Below are 16,021 nucleotides of genomic sequence, written 5' to 3'. Positions count from 1 at the left end.
AAATGAGATATTTTCTTATGTATTTTTTATGTAAATTCCTTTCCTATCCCTGTAACTAGCCAATCACAGGCTTTGCTTTGTAAAGACTATAAGAGGGGTGGAAATCATCTCTCGGATATGATGTTATGTTTTACACTTAGTAAAATACAGGGCGCTCGTTGCTTTCTTTTTCTCTCTACTATTTTCTTTTTCTTGGTAGCCAAACAACCTCTGAGGATGTTTTCCCAGAGGATGAGAGGCTAAACTTTTAGTTTCTTGGAGTGAAGGAAGCTAGGTGAAAAGTCCAGATGCAAAGGTGGAAAACTCTTGTGCATTAAATACAGGTAGTTGGAGTTCATAAATGGCTTTTAAATCTAAAGTTTTGCTTTAAATCCCTTAGAATCACTTTGAATGGCCAATACATGGTAAGTTTCAGGTCTCTGTGGATACTTATTGTTAGATCCATATCAGTCCATTAGTTATCATGTACAAACCATTGGAAAGTGGCTCAAGGTGAAGACCCATAGTATCTAAAGCCATTAATGGAACTTGACTACCATTTCTATTGACTTTTTATGGATTAAATCTTCATTGTTAAACCTATACCGGTTCGGGAAACAACCATCCTTTATGTTGTTGTCCCCAATGCGAGAAGAAAAATCCGGAATTTCCCACTTTGCATTTTGAACTTGATCCTAGCAACCTCTAGCTCTGGGAAACTTTCTTTCTTCCATTTTTACCTAGTTTTATGTTAGTTTAGTTTCAAACATCACTTTCAATTGTGAGCTCAAGGCTTTAGTTGCTATGAAAAACAAAGGGTTGTGTATAACATGGGATACTCTTGGTTGTGAGCTCAAGGCTCTAAATGCTATGAACAACGTTGGGTCGTGATTGACATGAATGAATCTATGTCATGAGCTTAGGGCTCTAGATACTATGAACTGCTCAGAGTTTTGGATGACATGAACAACTTTGGGTCATGAGCTCAGGGCTTTAGATGCAATGAACAACTCCAGGTTATGCTTGCCATGAAAGACTCCGAGTTGTGAGCTCTTAACTCTATATGCTAGGAATAACTCAGGGCTATGGATGACATTAGCCACTCTAGGTCCTTAGCTCGGGGCTTTAAATGCTACGAACAAGTCTGGGTTGTGGTTGACATGAATGACTCCCAATCGTGAGATCCAAGCTCTATATGGTATTAATAGCTCAGGGTTATGAAAGACATGAGGTACTCTGGGTCATGAGCTAAGGGCTCTAGATGCTATGAACAACTTTAAGCTATGGTTGAGATGAACGACTCCAGCTCATGAGCTTAGTGTTCTTGATGTTCTGAATAACTTAGTGTTGTCCATGACATGAAAGACTACGAGTCATGAGCTTTGCGTTGTAAATACTATGAATAACTCAGGGTGATGGTTGACAAGAATGACTCTCGATTGGGATACTCTTAGTTGTGAGCTCAGGGCCTTAAATGCTATGAACAACATTGGGTTGTGGTTCACATGAATGAATCTGTGTCATGAGCTCAGGGATTTAGATGCTATAAATAGCTCAGAGTTATGGATTACATGAACAATTCTAGGTCGTGAGCTGAGGGCCTTAGATGCAATGAACAACCCTAGGCTATGCTTGTCATGAAAGACTCCGAGTTGTGAGCTCATGGCTTTAGATGCTATGAACAACTCAAGGTTGTGGATAACATTAGCCACTCTAGGTCTTGAGCTTAGGGCTCTAAATGCTACGAACAACTTTGGGTTGTGGTTGACATGACCGACTCCAAGTCATCAGCTTCAAGCTCTAAATCCTATTAATAGCTCAGGGTTGTTGAAGACATGAGGTACTCTAGATCGTGAACTTAAGGCTTTAGATTCTATAAATAGATTTGGGCTATGGTTAAGATGAATGACTCTTTGTCATGAGTTGAGGGCTCTTGATGCTATGAACAACATAGAGTTGTCAATGACATAAAAAACTATGAGTCATGAGCTTAGTGCTGTAGATACTGATTCGTGCCCAATTGGTGTCTCAGCTGATTCGTGTGCAGCTGGTGCTCCTTGATTGAGGGATTAATCAACAAAATTTATAACCTATTACACCATATACTAGGGTAGCAAAGACAAAGCTACTATAGCATAGTGGCTCTAGGATCGTTCACTGGGATGGGTTTTCACTTCACAAATGATATTAATTCAAAGTTGAATTGGTGCCTTTTCATTTCAAGGTTAGCTTTAAAAGAAAACATAAAGATGTTTGAATGAAAAAGGTTTGGTTTAAACTAACCAAAAATAATAACTGATTTTACTTACAAAGAAAAGTGTTTCTTGGAGTTCAGATCACTAGGCTCAGGTTCCTCATACAAAAAGGGAGTTCCGGTCACTTGTTTCTTTTCCTCGCATTAGAGAATTAACATATAGTTCCTTCTCCAACCGGTGTTATACAGATGCTTCCCATTAATGGGTTCAAACACTAAATCCCTCTCACTGATGCACTTTGCAATGGCTCATGCCTCTAACCTAGCACTTGCCATTCAAGATGATCTTTAACCTTGGACTTCCCTTCTCAAGCTCGCAAGAGATAACTAATGGATGTCTCCTTAGAGTCCAAAATCTTACCAAGTGTTGGCAATTCCAGAAAATCCTACCTACAAGTCACCTCCCAGAGGCTCGCAAGGGGTAAACTAGTGCATCTCTATGGTTGGAGATCACTTGCCTTACCAAGTGTTGGCCCAGGTGATTTAAAGGCGTTTTAAGTTAACTAAAAAGATAAAAACCATTAACGGGTCACACTTTCTCTTCATTAAAAACTAAAACAACAAAACTTCCAAATTATGCATGTGGAAACTTACCCGGATTTCCTCACTCCAAGAGACGAAAAGCCTAGCCTCTCATCATCTGAGGAAAAATCCTCAGAGTTTGATTGGCTAGAAAGAAAACTAATGAGAAAACAAGAATATATATGAAAAACAGAGCAAGTGCTCTGTTCGTTGATTCTATATATGATATCTATTACAATGGATGCAAGGGAATATATATAGAGAAGTTTTTCCAACCTATCTAGCTAAGAAATCTTATGGTTGGTGGATTACAAGGAGAAGAATGGAAATTTATACAAAAATATCTGAAGAAAATATCTAAAAGAGTCGGTTGCAACTATCGGGAAACTTTAGGAGAACACCAGTGCACTGTGCAAAATGGCTGCGAAATTCTCGCAGCAAAAGGCTGATTTCGCAGCCGTGCAAAAATCTTCCTTCAGCTTGGAGTGATCGGCTTGCAATGGATGTAACTCCTTCGTTTCAACTCCAAATCGCACACTGTTTAAAGCATTGGATTTTTGACTTCTTGAGCTTTGAAATGGTATATAGAATGTAGAAAATGGACTTCAGGAAGTGCTCCAAAAGTATGAAAGAAGACTACAACTTCTGTCCTCTATTTTCTTCACTCTGTTTTTCCTCTCTCCGTTGTTCTTTCCTTGCATACTTTGAATGACTTTGGAAAAAGGGCTATGGAGCTCCAAAGCTTGGTTCTTCATGAATTTGAGCTTTCCATTGCTTTGCCATGGATTCCAAATAACTCTCCTCAATCTCATATTGCTTTGGTGATCAAAAAGCTATCAAAACACCAAAACTTAACACAATTTGATTAGAATTGATTGCAAGGGTCCTTAACATGTTAATTGGGTTAAAAGGCAATAACTACTACTCAAAAGTGTTTAAAAGAGTTAATTACAAGCTATGAAATAGCACTTTTTTAGTAGTAATCAGATACTATAAATAACTCAGGGTTATGGTTGACATGAACGACTCTCGATCGTGACCTCAAGGCTCTAGTTGCTCTGAACATCTAAGGGTTGTGTATAACATGGGATACTCTTAGTTGTGAGCTCAGGGCTCTAAATGATATGAAGAACATTGGGCTCTAGTTGACATGAATGAATCTGTGTCATGACCTCAGGCTCTAGATGCTATAAACAACTTAGAGTTATCGATGACATGAACAACACTGGGTCGTGAGCTCAGGGCCCTTGATGCAATGAACAACTTTGCATGAAAGACTCCGAGTTGTGAGCTCATGAGTCTAGATGCCATGAAAAACTTAGGGCTATATGACATTAGCCGCTCTAGGTCTTTAGCTCAGGGCTTAAAATGTTATGAACAACTCTGGGTTGTGGTTGACATGAACAACTCCGAGTAGTGAGCTCCAGGCTCTATATGGTATTAATAGCTCAAGGTTGTGGAAGACATGAGGTACTCTAGGTAGTGAGCGAAGGGCTCTAGATGCTATGAAAAACTTTGGGCTATGGTTAAGATGAATGACTTCGGCTCATGAGCTCAGTGTTATTGATGCTATGAACAGCTTAGTGTTGTCAATGAAATGAAAGACTACGAGTCATGAGCTTTGCGCTGTTAATACTATGAACACCTCAGGGTGATGGTAGACATGAAGGTCTCTCGATCGTGAGGTGAAGGCTTTAGTTGATATGAACAACTAAGAGTTGCATATAACATGGGATACTCTTGTGTGTGAACTCAGGGCTCTAAATGCTATGAACAACGTTGGATTCCGGTTCACATGAATGAATCTGTATCAGGAGCTCAACGCTCTAGATGCTATGAACAACTCAGAGTTGTGGATTACATGAACAACTCTGGGTAATCAGCTCATGACCTTAGATGCAATGGACAACCCTAGGTCGTTCTTGGCATGAAAGACTCCGAGTTGTGAGCTCATGGATTTAGATGCTATGAACAACTCAAGGCTATGGATGACATTAGCCACTCTAGGTCTTGAGCTCAGGGCTCTAAATGCTATGAACAACTATGGGTTATGGTTAACATGAACAACTCCGAGTCATGAGCTCCAAGCTCTAGATGCTATTAATAGCTCAGGGTTATGGAAGACTTGTATTACTCTAGGTCCTAACCTTAGGGCTTTAGATGCTATGAATAGATTTGGCCTATGGTTGAGATGAGTGACTCTGGCTCATGAGTTGAGGGCTCTTGATGCTACGAACAACATAGAGTAGTCAATGACATAAAAAACTATGAGTCATTAGCTTAGTGCTAGAGATACTATGAGCAACTCAGGGTTATGGTTGACATGAATGACTCTCGATTGTGAGCTCAAGGCTCTAGTTTCTATGAACAGCTAAGGGTTGTGTATAACATGGGATAGTCTTGGTCATGAGTTCAGCGCTTTAAATGCTATGAACAACGTTGGGCTGTGGTTGACATGAATGAATTTGTCTCTAGAGCCCTAGCCCTAGATGCAATGAACAGTTCCAGGTTGTGCTTGGCCTGAAAGACTCCAAGTTGTGAGCTCATGACTCTAGATGATATGAACAACTCATGACTGTAGATGACATTAGCCACTTTAGGTCTTTAGCTCAAGGCTTTGAATGCTATGAACAACTCTAGGAACGACTCTAACACATGAGCTCTAGGCTTTAGATGGTATTAATAGATCAAGGTTCTGGAAGACATGAGGTACTCTAGGTCATGAGCTGAGGGATCTAGATGCTATGAACAACTTTGGGTGATGGTTGAGATGAACAACTCCGGCTCATGAGCTTAGTGATCTTGATCCTACGAACAACTTAGTGTTGCCAATGACAGGAAAAACTACGAGTCATGAGCTTTGCACTATAAATACTATGAACAACTCAGGGTGATGGTTGACATGAATGACTCTCGATTGTGAGCTCAAGGCTCTAGTTGCTATGAACAATTAAGGGTTGTGTGTAACATAGGATACTCTTGGTTGTGAGCTCAGGGCTCTAAAGGCTATGAACAACGTTGGGCCATGATTTACATGAATGAATCTGTGTCGTGAGCTCAGGGCTCTAGATGCTATGAACAACTCAGATTTATGGATGACATGAACAACTTTGGGTCATGAGCTCAGGGCCTTAGATGCAATGAACAACTCCAGGTTATGATTGGCATGAAAGACTCCGAGTTGTGAGCTCATGACTCTAAATGCTAGGAATAACTCAGGGCTATGGATGACATTAGCTACTCTACGTCTTTAGCCCAGGGCTCTAAATGCTATGAACAACTCTGGGTTGTGGTTGACATGAATGACTTTGAGTCCTGAGCTCTAAGCTTTATATGGTATTAATAGCTCAGGGTTATGGAAGACATGAGGTACTCTAGGTAGTGACGAAGGGCTCTATGTGCAATGAAAAACTCTAGGCTATGGTTGAGATGAACGACTTTGGCTCTTGAGCTTTTGATGCTATGAACAACTTAGTGTTGTCATTGACATGAGAGACTACGAGTCATGAGCTTTACGTTGCTAATACTATGAACAACTCAAGGTGATGGTAGACATGAATGACTCTCGATCATGAGGTAAAGGATTTACTTGCTATGAATAGCTAAGGGTTGTGTATAACATGGGATACTCTTGGTTGTGAGCTCAAGGCTCTAAATGCTATGAACAACGTTGGACTGCGGTCCACATGAATGAATCTATGTCAGGAGCTCAGAGCTATAGATGCTATGAACAACTCAGAGTTGTGGATTACATGAACAACTTTGGGTCATGAACTCAGGGCCATAGATGCAATGGACAACCCTAAGTTGTGCTTGGCATGAAAGACTTTGAGTTGTGAGCTCATGGCTTTAGATTTCATGAACTACTCAAGGTTGGGGATGACATTAGCCACTCTAGGCCTTGAGCTCGGGGCTCTAAATGTTATGAAGAACTCTGGGTTGTGGTTGACATGAAGGACTCTGAATCATGAGCTTCAAGCTCTAGATGCTATTAATAGCTTAGGATTGTGGAAGAAATGAGGTACTTTAGGTCATGATCTTAGGGCTTTAGATGTTATGAATAGATTTGGCCTATGGTTGAGATGAATGACTCTAGGTCGTGAGCTAAGGGCTGTTTATGCTACGAACAACATAGAGTTGTCAATGACATAAAAAACTACGAGTCATGAGCTCAATGTTGTAGATATTATGAACAACTCAGGGTTATGGTTGCTATGAACAACTAATTGTTGTATATAACATGGGATACTCTTGGTTGTGAGTTCAGGGCTCTAAATGTTATGAACAACGTTGGGTTGTGATTGACATGAATGAATTTGTGTCATGAGCTCAAGGATCTAGATGCTATGAATAGCTCAGAGTTGTTGATGACATGAACAACTCTTGGTCATGAGCTTAGGGCCCTAGATGCAATGAACAGTTCCAAGTTATGCTTGGCATGAAAGACTCCGAGTTGTGAGCTCATGACTCTAGATGCTATGAACAACTTTGGGTTATGGTTGACATGAACGACTCTGAGACATGAGCTCTAGGATCTAAATGGTATTAATTGATTAGGATTGTGGAAGACATGAGGTACTCTAGGTCATGAGCTCAGGGATCTAGAAGCTATGAGCAACTTTGGGTGATGGTTGAGATGAACGACTCCGGCTCGTGAGCTCAGTGCTCTTGATCCTACGAACAACTTAGTGTTGTCAATGACATGAAAAACTACGAGTTATGAGTTTTGCTTTGTAAATACTATGAATAACTCAGGGTGATGGTTGACATGAAAGACTCTCGATTGTGAGCTTAAGGCTCTAGTTGCTATGAACAGCTAAGGGTTGTGTATAACATGGGATACTTTAAGTTGTGAGCTCAAGGCTCTAAATGCTATGAACAACGTTAGGCGTGGTTTACATGAATGAATCTGTATCGTGAGCTCAGAGCTCTAGATGACATGAACAACTTTGGGTCGTGAGCTCAGGGCCCTGATGCTATGAATAGCTCTAGGTTATGGTAGACATTAATGACTCTGGGTATTGAGCTAAGGGCTTTAGATGCTATGAACAACTCAGGGCTATGGATTACATTAACCACTCTAGGTTTTGAGCTTAGGGTTGTAAATTCTATAAATAGCTCTAGGTTGTGGTTGACATGAATATCTCCGAGTCATGAGCTCTAGGCTTGAGATGCTATTAATAGCTCAGGGTTGTGGAATACATGAGGTACTCTAGGTCGTGAGCTTAGGGCTTTAGATGCTATGAACAAATTTAGGCTATGATTGAGATGCACGACTTTGGGTCATGAGCTTAAGACTCTTGATGCTATGAACAACTTAGAGTTGTGAATGACATGAAAGACTACGATTCATGATTCGTCCCCAATTGGTGTACCTTTGATTCTGTCCTCAGACGGGAGTTATCAACAAAATTTATAAACCTAATTCACCATATACTAGGGTAGCATAGCTAGCATACCATAGTGGTTCTAGGATCGTCCATAGGGATGGGTTATCATTTCACATGTGATATTAGTTACAACACTGAAATGGTGGTTTTTCTTTTATGAGTTAGCTTTAAAAGAAAACATAATGTTGGTTTTAAGCTAACAAAAAATAGTAACTGAGATTAATTACAAAGAAAGGTTTCTTGGAGTTTCAGGTCACTAGGTTCAGGTTCCTTATACAAAAGGGGAGATTCCGAATCTTTTCCTCTCATTAGGGATTTAACCTATAGTTATTTCCCGAACCGGTGTGTTACAGTTGCTTCCCATTAATGGTTTCAAACACTAAAACCCTCTCACTGAATCATCTTTTAATGGTTCATACCTCTCACCTAGTATTGGCCATTCAAGGTGATTCTTAACCTTGGATTACCCTTTAAAAGCTCACAAGAGATAACTAATGGATGTCTCCTAGGAGTCCGAAAGCTTACCAAGTGTTGGCTATTCTAGGTAATCCTACCTTTAAACCACCTCCCAAAGGCTCGTAAGAGATAACTAATGGATCTCAATGGATGGAGTTCGAAAAGCTTACCAAGTATTGGCCCAAGTGATTTTAAGGGATTTTAAGTCAACTAAAAAGATAAAAACCATTAACGGGTCACACCTTCTCTTCATTTAAAACTGAAACAAGGAAAACTCCCACCTTTGTATCTGGATCCCTTACCTAGCTTCCTTCAGTCCAAGAAACAAAAAGACTAGCCACTCATCCACTGAGAAAATAGCCTCAGAGGTTGTTTGGTTAGAAAGAAAATAAATACAAAATGAGTAGGTAAGGTAGAGCAAAGCTCTATATATTTCTTACTAAAAAGAACGTACAAGTGATCCCCAAGAATTTCTTCCGAGATTCCGAGATATTACAAAAAGAGATAACTTAAGACATATATAGAGAGATATTTTTAACCCCTCAATTAGATATCCTAGATATCTAAAAAGATCTTTAGATGATTACAAGGAGAGAATAGGTAATTACACAAGATATGTTGAGATAAAAATCTAACAGAGTCGGTGAAAAAATATCTGAAGATTACAATAAGATTTTGCAAGGCATTCTGGTTTGTGAAAATTTTGCAAGGGGTTGCGAAATTCATCAGTTTCGCAAGGCTTGCGAAATTCCTTTTGGCTTGCGAAAATTTCGCAAGAGGTTCCGAAATTCACCCTCAATTTCGCAAGGCTTGCGAAATTCACCCTCAGTTTTGCAAGGCTTGCGAAATTCACTCTTAGTTTTGCAAGGCTTGCGAAATTCCTTCTTGGGCAATTCACAAGCTTGTGAATATTTCGCAAGGGGTTGCAAAATTATTGAATGTTATATTCCTTCTCTAATTCTCTTCCTTGCATACTTGATTGATTTGGAAAAGGCTTCGAAGGTCTCCTAAAACTTGGATTCTTCGTGTAATTTAGCTTCAATCTTGCTTTGCCATGGACTATACCAAGTTCTCCCTTATTCTTGGCTTGTTTTAATGATCAAAGAGCTATCAAAAATACCAAAACTTGCCAAAAACTGATTAGTAACACTTGCAAAGGGTCCTTAATGTGCCAATTGAGTTAAAAGGTAATAAATACTACTCAAAAGTGTTTAAAAGAGTTTATAAGAAGCTATAAAAGAGCACATTTTGAGTGGTAATCACTCCCCCCAACTGACATTTTGCTAGTGCCTTAGCAATGAAGGAGAGATAAAGAAAAATAGACAGTAAAATAATTTACAAAATCATATTAATCATTCCAAAAAATCATAAGTGGCATGATGTAAAGTATACTTTCACATGGAACATTAAAGAAGCAAAACCCAACCTTCAACAAGAGTATATCAAATATCTTACCTGATCATAATTCATCAAGAGTAGGCATTATGCAAATTTAAGTATTAAAAGGATTTCCACTCTCCTAGGCTCAATCATTACTCTTCCATAAAAATCTATGTGTTAAGCTTATTAGTTTCCGAATATAGTACTATGAACTAATCTCTCCCCCCAACCTAGTTCTTACTCAAACTTAAGCAAATTGACCAACCTCCAATAGGTTAAGAATGCACCTCTTTTATTTCACAATTTTTTCATTGTAGGCGTGCAATGCTAAAGGTATTGTTTTCTAAAGTGTCCATGTAACGGGGATCCATCGATGACTCCCAACCAATCAAGGTTTAGGGCATCAAGCTTTAAGGATCTTTTGACCTCTAACTCCTCGGATTTTACCCCGGACTTTTGAAATTGAAATTTAATACCCAATCACCTACAATATGTTAAACTCCACCTATTCACCCTTGTAACGAGCATTGAGGTCGGTGGATCCCAACCAATCAAGGCTTAGGGCACTGGGTTTTAAAGATTTTCACCATATACCCCTCAGACCTTGCTCGGGTTTCAAGGCAAGTGCAACACTTTGTTCTTTTTCTTCTTATTTTTCAAAGGCTCATTGGCCTTTTATCAGGTGTCCCAACACTATTAAAACGAGGTCAAAGGTACCAAGTCTAAATTTTCCTAAGTTCAGGGGGTGGTGAGATAGTTTTTCATCTTATAATCGGAACCTAATGTGCATAGTGTGTGGTAAGATTAAAATGGAAGAAATAAGGTTGAAATCAATAAGAGTTTCAATAATTCATCAACTTTAATAAGCATAATACGAACTCTAATATTCAAGTAAAAAGGTAAGAATTCAATTTCTCCCATTTCATTTTGAGAATTTTCCTTAATAATCATGGAGAGTAGAGTAAAAACTTTTAAAATTAAGCGAAAAGTACTAACTTAACAAAATAAATTAGCATTATTAACAAAACTTCCTTCCTTAACTCTTCCCCCCAACCAAGATCAGCATTGCCCTTAATGTGGCAAGAGCGATTGTAAATAAAGGGAGGAAGTGGTACCACCTGAGTGACATTGAGTCTGAGTCATATAAAAGAAACCACATGATTCAAAAAACAAAAGAGTAATGAGTACAGGCAATAGAAAAAATTGCCAAGTACAAACAAAATTGATATGTATATATTACTCTGAGAAAGTACAATGTGAAATATGATCATGTAATACATCCAACCCCAGAATATAAAATATTAAAACAAGTAAATACAAAATAAAATAAAGAAATGATCAAGTAGCGGGGCTCTCTGGTGGAGATGATGGCTCTATGGTTGCCTCTTGAGTGGCTTGGGGTGGGACATTGGCTCTGGTGGTCTCCTTAGCTGGAGTTATGGGTTCTGATGGTCCTGGAATGTCAGTTTGAGGTGGTGGCAAGAGTCCCAGATGCTGCTGAATATGAGGAATGATAGCAGTATGTTGGTCCTACTGAGCACATATGTCGGCCATCTATCAGAATAAAACATTATGTGTATTGGTCAGTGTCTGGAACAAATGTACCATGGCACAAAACTCCATGGCAGATATGGTGATGGAGGCCTCCGATGTAGGAGGTGCAACTGGTGGAACATGAGGTGTAGCAGGAGGATCAGTAGAGGTGGCCTCAGGCATAGGTGGTGCTGCAGGGGAAGGTGGTACAAACTCTGTGGGAAGCTCATCTTGCTGCTCAGCCTGTGGTGCCACTGGAGATGCTAGCTTAGGTGGTGGTGCTACAGGTGCTGAATAACCCGCCAATTGTGTCCATTTGTCGTGAGTGAAATACTCTCGACAATGGTGGCGACGCTCAAGGTGGGGCTCAGTAGGATAACCCATGTGCTCCAATATGTAACAGATCAGCCTCATAAATAATAGTGGAATAGTGTCGGCTCTCTGTAGCTGCTTCCTGTGAACTTTCTCCTCAAAATGGAGGAGACCGGCCATAATCAGGTGATGTGGCCCGAGATAGAAGCCCTCCGATATCCTCAATAACCCGTCCAGGATGGCTCATCGTCTCTGCAGTAGGTGCTGAAGAGGAAAAATGTTGGCTTGCAGCAACACATCTACTAGGAGCATCCCAGATGGAAGCTCCTTACGTAGAAGGAATGAATCTCTAGAAGTCCCATTGGATAGGATGCGGACCATGTCCCGCTGAGATATAGGGGACTACTCCCGAAAATGTGCTGGATCCTCTGGCTCAAAATCAATATGGAGAGCCTCAGCAATGTGCCTAGCCTCTAGGATACCTTGGCACCCGTCAATGCTGAAATGAATGGCGGTAGGACTCTGGGTGCGCCGAGTAGTCATGGACTGATAGAAGTCCATCGCCACTCTGGGGTAAAAGAACTCCTTAGGAGTCATAAAGCGCTCGAGATGGTACCTTTGAAGCAATTCAAATGAATCCCAAAGCTCCGGCTGCTACTGCATGGCCTCAATGTCGAAATAGAGCTCGGAATGAAATGACCTGGCTCTATAATCTGAATTGCCCTCAATGGGCGACGTGATGACCATAGGCCTCTTGATGATGGCTTCCGGAGCAATGTCGGAAGGACACTGAGAATCCACTAGGGCCTAAGGAAGAGGTTGTGCATGTCTAGACGTCTCTCCAGGGCCCGAGGTCCTGGCTCTCTTAGGTGGAATGCGGTGTACTGATGGCTTAGGGGACGGAGAAGTCGATGGTCTCCGTGTCGCATATCAGCGCTGAAGAGAGCTAGAAAGCACCCCACCCTCAGAAGACGGAACGGTCGGTGCTTGAGGTGAATCCTGAGGAGAGGAGGCTCTTGGCCTGGCCTCACGCGATGCTGAAGGGTCAGTATGGCCTCCTCTGATGTGCGTCATGGCCAAAATGGGGTGAGAGGTGTAGGTCGCTTCTTCAAATGGGTGGGCGCGAGGCGTGGAATGGAGAGAAAGCCAATTCGCAAGGTGGTGTAGGGTTTTGCAAGGAGCAGATGGGCTTGCGAAATGAATAGAGGCAGATTGGACAGCGGGAGGCCTTTAAATAGGCTTGGTTAAGTGACCTTTTGATTTTCCTCTGATCATTGGCATTTTGCACAGAGACCGTTGGAATTCGCAAGGTTGCGAAATGGGTTTTTGAGTTGCGAACTAAGTTCGCAACCTTTTTTTTTTAAATTTCGCAAGGCTTTCGCAAGGCAAAGTTGGGTTGCTAAATGAGTTTGCATGGGCTTTTCAAAATTCACAAGGGATTTCGCAAGGCAAAACTGGTTTGCGAATTTTTCGCAGCCCTTGAGAAACTTTCGCAAAGTTATTTTTGGTTTGCAAAATTTTTGCAAAGTGCATTTGAGGTTGCAAAATTTTCACAAGGTGGATGTGGGGTTGCAAAATTTTCGCAAGGTGGATTTGGGGTTGCGAAATTTTCGCAAGGTGGATTTGGGGTTATGAAATTTTCGCATGCCCTGCGAATTGCTCTATTTTTCCTCCTCCATAAAAAATTTGAAAAGTTTTTCCATCTGTTTTGGAATTCACCTGCAATTGATCAAAAATTAAATTAAGTCTTAGCAAAATAAAATTAAAGCAAGAAATTTCAATTTAAAACATATACTAAATCAATAAAACATGAAATTAATATTAAAATAAAAAATATGGACTTAGTGTCTTCCGACAAACTAAGTCCATCTGACCATTTGTCTTTTTAAGCTTGATGTGGCTCAAGGAGGTTGATTTCCTCCTTGTCTTGAGAAAAAGGCTCCAGGAATGGCTTGAGACATTGGCCATTGACTTTGAAACTTCCAGTGTTGTTGGAATTGAGTAGTTCGACTACTCCATTTGAATACACTTGTTGTATAGTAAACGGACCTATCCATCTTGATTTCAATTTTTCCGAAAAGATGTGGAGCCTAGAGTCATACAACAAGACTCTTTGTCCCTTCTGGAATTCTTTGCGGGAGACTAACTGATCATGCCACCTTTTCAATCTTTGTTTTGCAATGTTTGAGTTATTGTAGGTGTCATTTCTCTGTTCCTCCATCTCATTAAGGTCTAGAAATCTCTTCATGTCGACTCTGTTCAAGTCCATGTTGAGCATCTTGATTGCCCACCAAGCTTTGTATTGCACTTCAACGGGAAGATGACACACTTTGCCATAGACTAGGCGATAAGGAGACATTCCAAAAATGGTCTTGTAAGATGTTCTGTAAGCCCATAGTGAATCATGAAGCTTAACAGACCAATCTCTTCTGCTTGTATTCACCACCTTCATTAGTATGTTTTTGATTTCCTGGTTTGCTAACTCAACTTGCCCAGAAGTCTGAGGGTGGTAAGGTGTAGCTACCTTATGCTTCACCTCGTACTTGGCTAAGAGAGTTTCGAATGACTTGTTACAAAAATGAGTACCTCCATCACTGATTATGGCCTTGGGTACTCCAAATCTAGAAAAGATGTTCTCTTTGAGAAATTTGAGAACAACTCTGTGATCATTGCATTTGTACGGGATCGCTTCAACCCATTTAGAAACATAACCCACTCCTACCAAGATGTAGGAATAGCCAAAGGACATAGGAAGTTGTCTCATGAAGTCAATGCCCCATACATAAAAAAGATCAACTATTAAAATCGGGTTCAAAGGCATCATGTTCTTACGTGTTAATTTCCTAAGCCTCTAGCATTTGTCACAACTCCTGCACACGGTGAGGGCATCTTTGAAAAGTGATGGCCAGAGTAGCAAGCAAATCTGAGGGTTCAGGTAACCCTTCATCACGATCACCAAGACTCTCATTCAAATCTTCTAGGATTTTCTGATGACAATGCTCTTCCACTAGGTTGTCTATCATGCACACCTCTTCTAGTCCTTCTTCTTATTTCGGATGGAATTGTTTCTGGCACATATAGAAGATGTTGAGCTCTAACGTCGTGTTGCCAAATGTAAGTTTCATGACTCAATTCCTACAATTGATGATAGCATTTGATGTAGCTAGGGATGGTATTCACAGTATGATAGGAATACAGTTAGTTCCTTTAGCAACCGGGTCCATATCAAGAACAACAAAATCCACTAGGTAGTAGAATTTGTCAACTTGAACTAGGACATCTTCAATCATGCCTCTTGGAATTTTCACAGATCTATCTGCTAGAGATAGAGTGATTGATGTTGGCTTCAACTCTCCAAGTCCCAATTGCTTGTAGACAGAGTAAGGTAGCAAATTCACACTTGCCCCCAAGTCCAACAAAGCTTTCTCCACACACATCTCTCCAATCATCACTGAGATGGTAGGACTGCCAGGATCTTTGTATTTTATTGGAGACTTGCATTGTATAATGGAACTTACTTGCTCAGTTGGGAAGGCTTTCTTACTCACATTCAACCCTCTTTTTATAGTGCATAAGTACTTCAAGAATTTTGCATAAGTCAGAACTTGTTTGATCATGTCTAGCAAAGGGATGTTAACTTTCACTTGCCTCAACACTTCAAGAATTGCTGATGCGTTGTTGATTCCCTATTTTCCATGCAAAGCTTGTGGGAATGATGGAGGCATATGTTTCTTCATTAGATCTTTCTGGTTGATGGTCCTCTCCGGTTCTTCATTCACAGTAGCTTCAAGGTCCTCCTTCTTTATACTATTCCCTTTCCTGTTTCCTTTGATTTCCTCCCTCTTCTCTTTCTCTGCTTCACTTTGTGGTTCATGTTCTGGCTTGGATGTAGGCAGATCAACCTCTTTACCACTCCTTAGAGTGATCACTACTTTAACTTCCCTTACCTGTGAAGATTCTCCCCCCTAAGCCTCCACTTCATGGATACCCTTGGGATTTTGATGAGGTTGCGAAGGAAATTTTCTCTTGCACTATGTTGAGATTGGTAAGCCTTAAGATTGAGTAATAGAGATTATCTATATTTTGATATAGATCATTTTGCATTCCATCCATCCTTTTGTTCAATGTACTCTCTACACTATCAATTTTTTGATTGAGCTGAGCATTGATGGATTTCTAATCTCCAACAAAATCT

The 16,021-nt window shown here is 40.4% G+C and overlaps 1 pseudogene; it reads right to left on the bottom strand.

Annotated features, from left to right (window-relative positions):
* The window catches only part of LOC132253130 (uncharacterized), a 157,294-nt pseudogene extending 141,533 nt beyond the window's left edge, over positions 1-15,761 (bottom strand).
* Between the last annotated feature and the right edge of the window lie 260 nt (positions 15,762-16,021).

Source organism: Vitis vinifera, chromosome 18, assembly GCF_030704535.1.
Source record: "Vitis vinifera cultivar Pinot Noir 40024 chromosome 18, ASM3070453v1".
NCBI lineage: Eukaryota > Viridiplantae > Streptophyta > Magnoliopsida > Vitales > Vitaceae > Vitis > Vitis vinifera.
The sequence above is the reverse complement of the archived record's forward strand: the minus strand, read 5'-3'. Positions and strand labels throughout refer to the sequence as shown.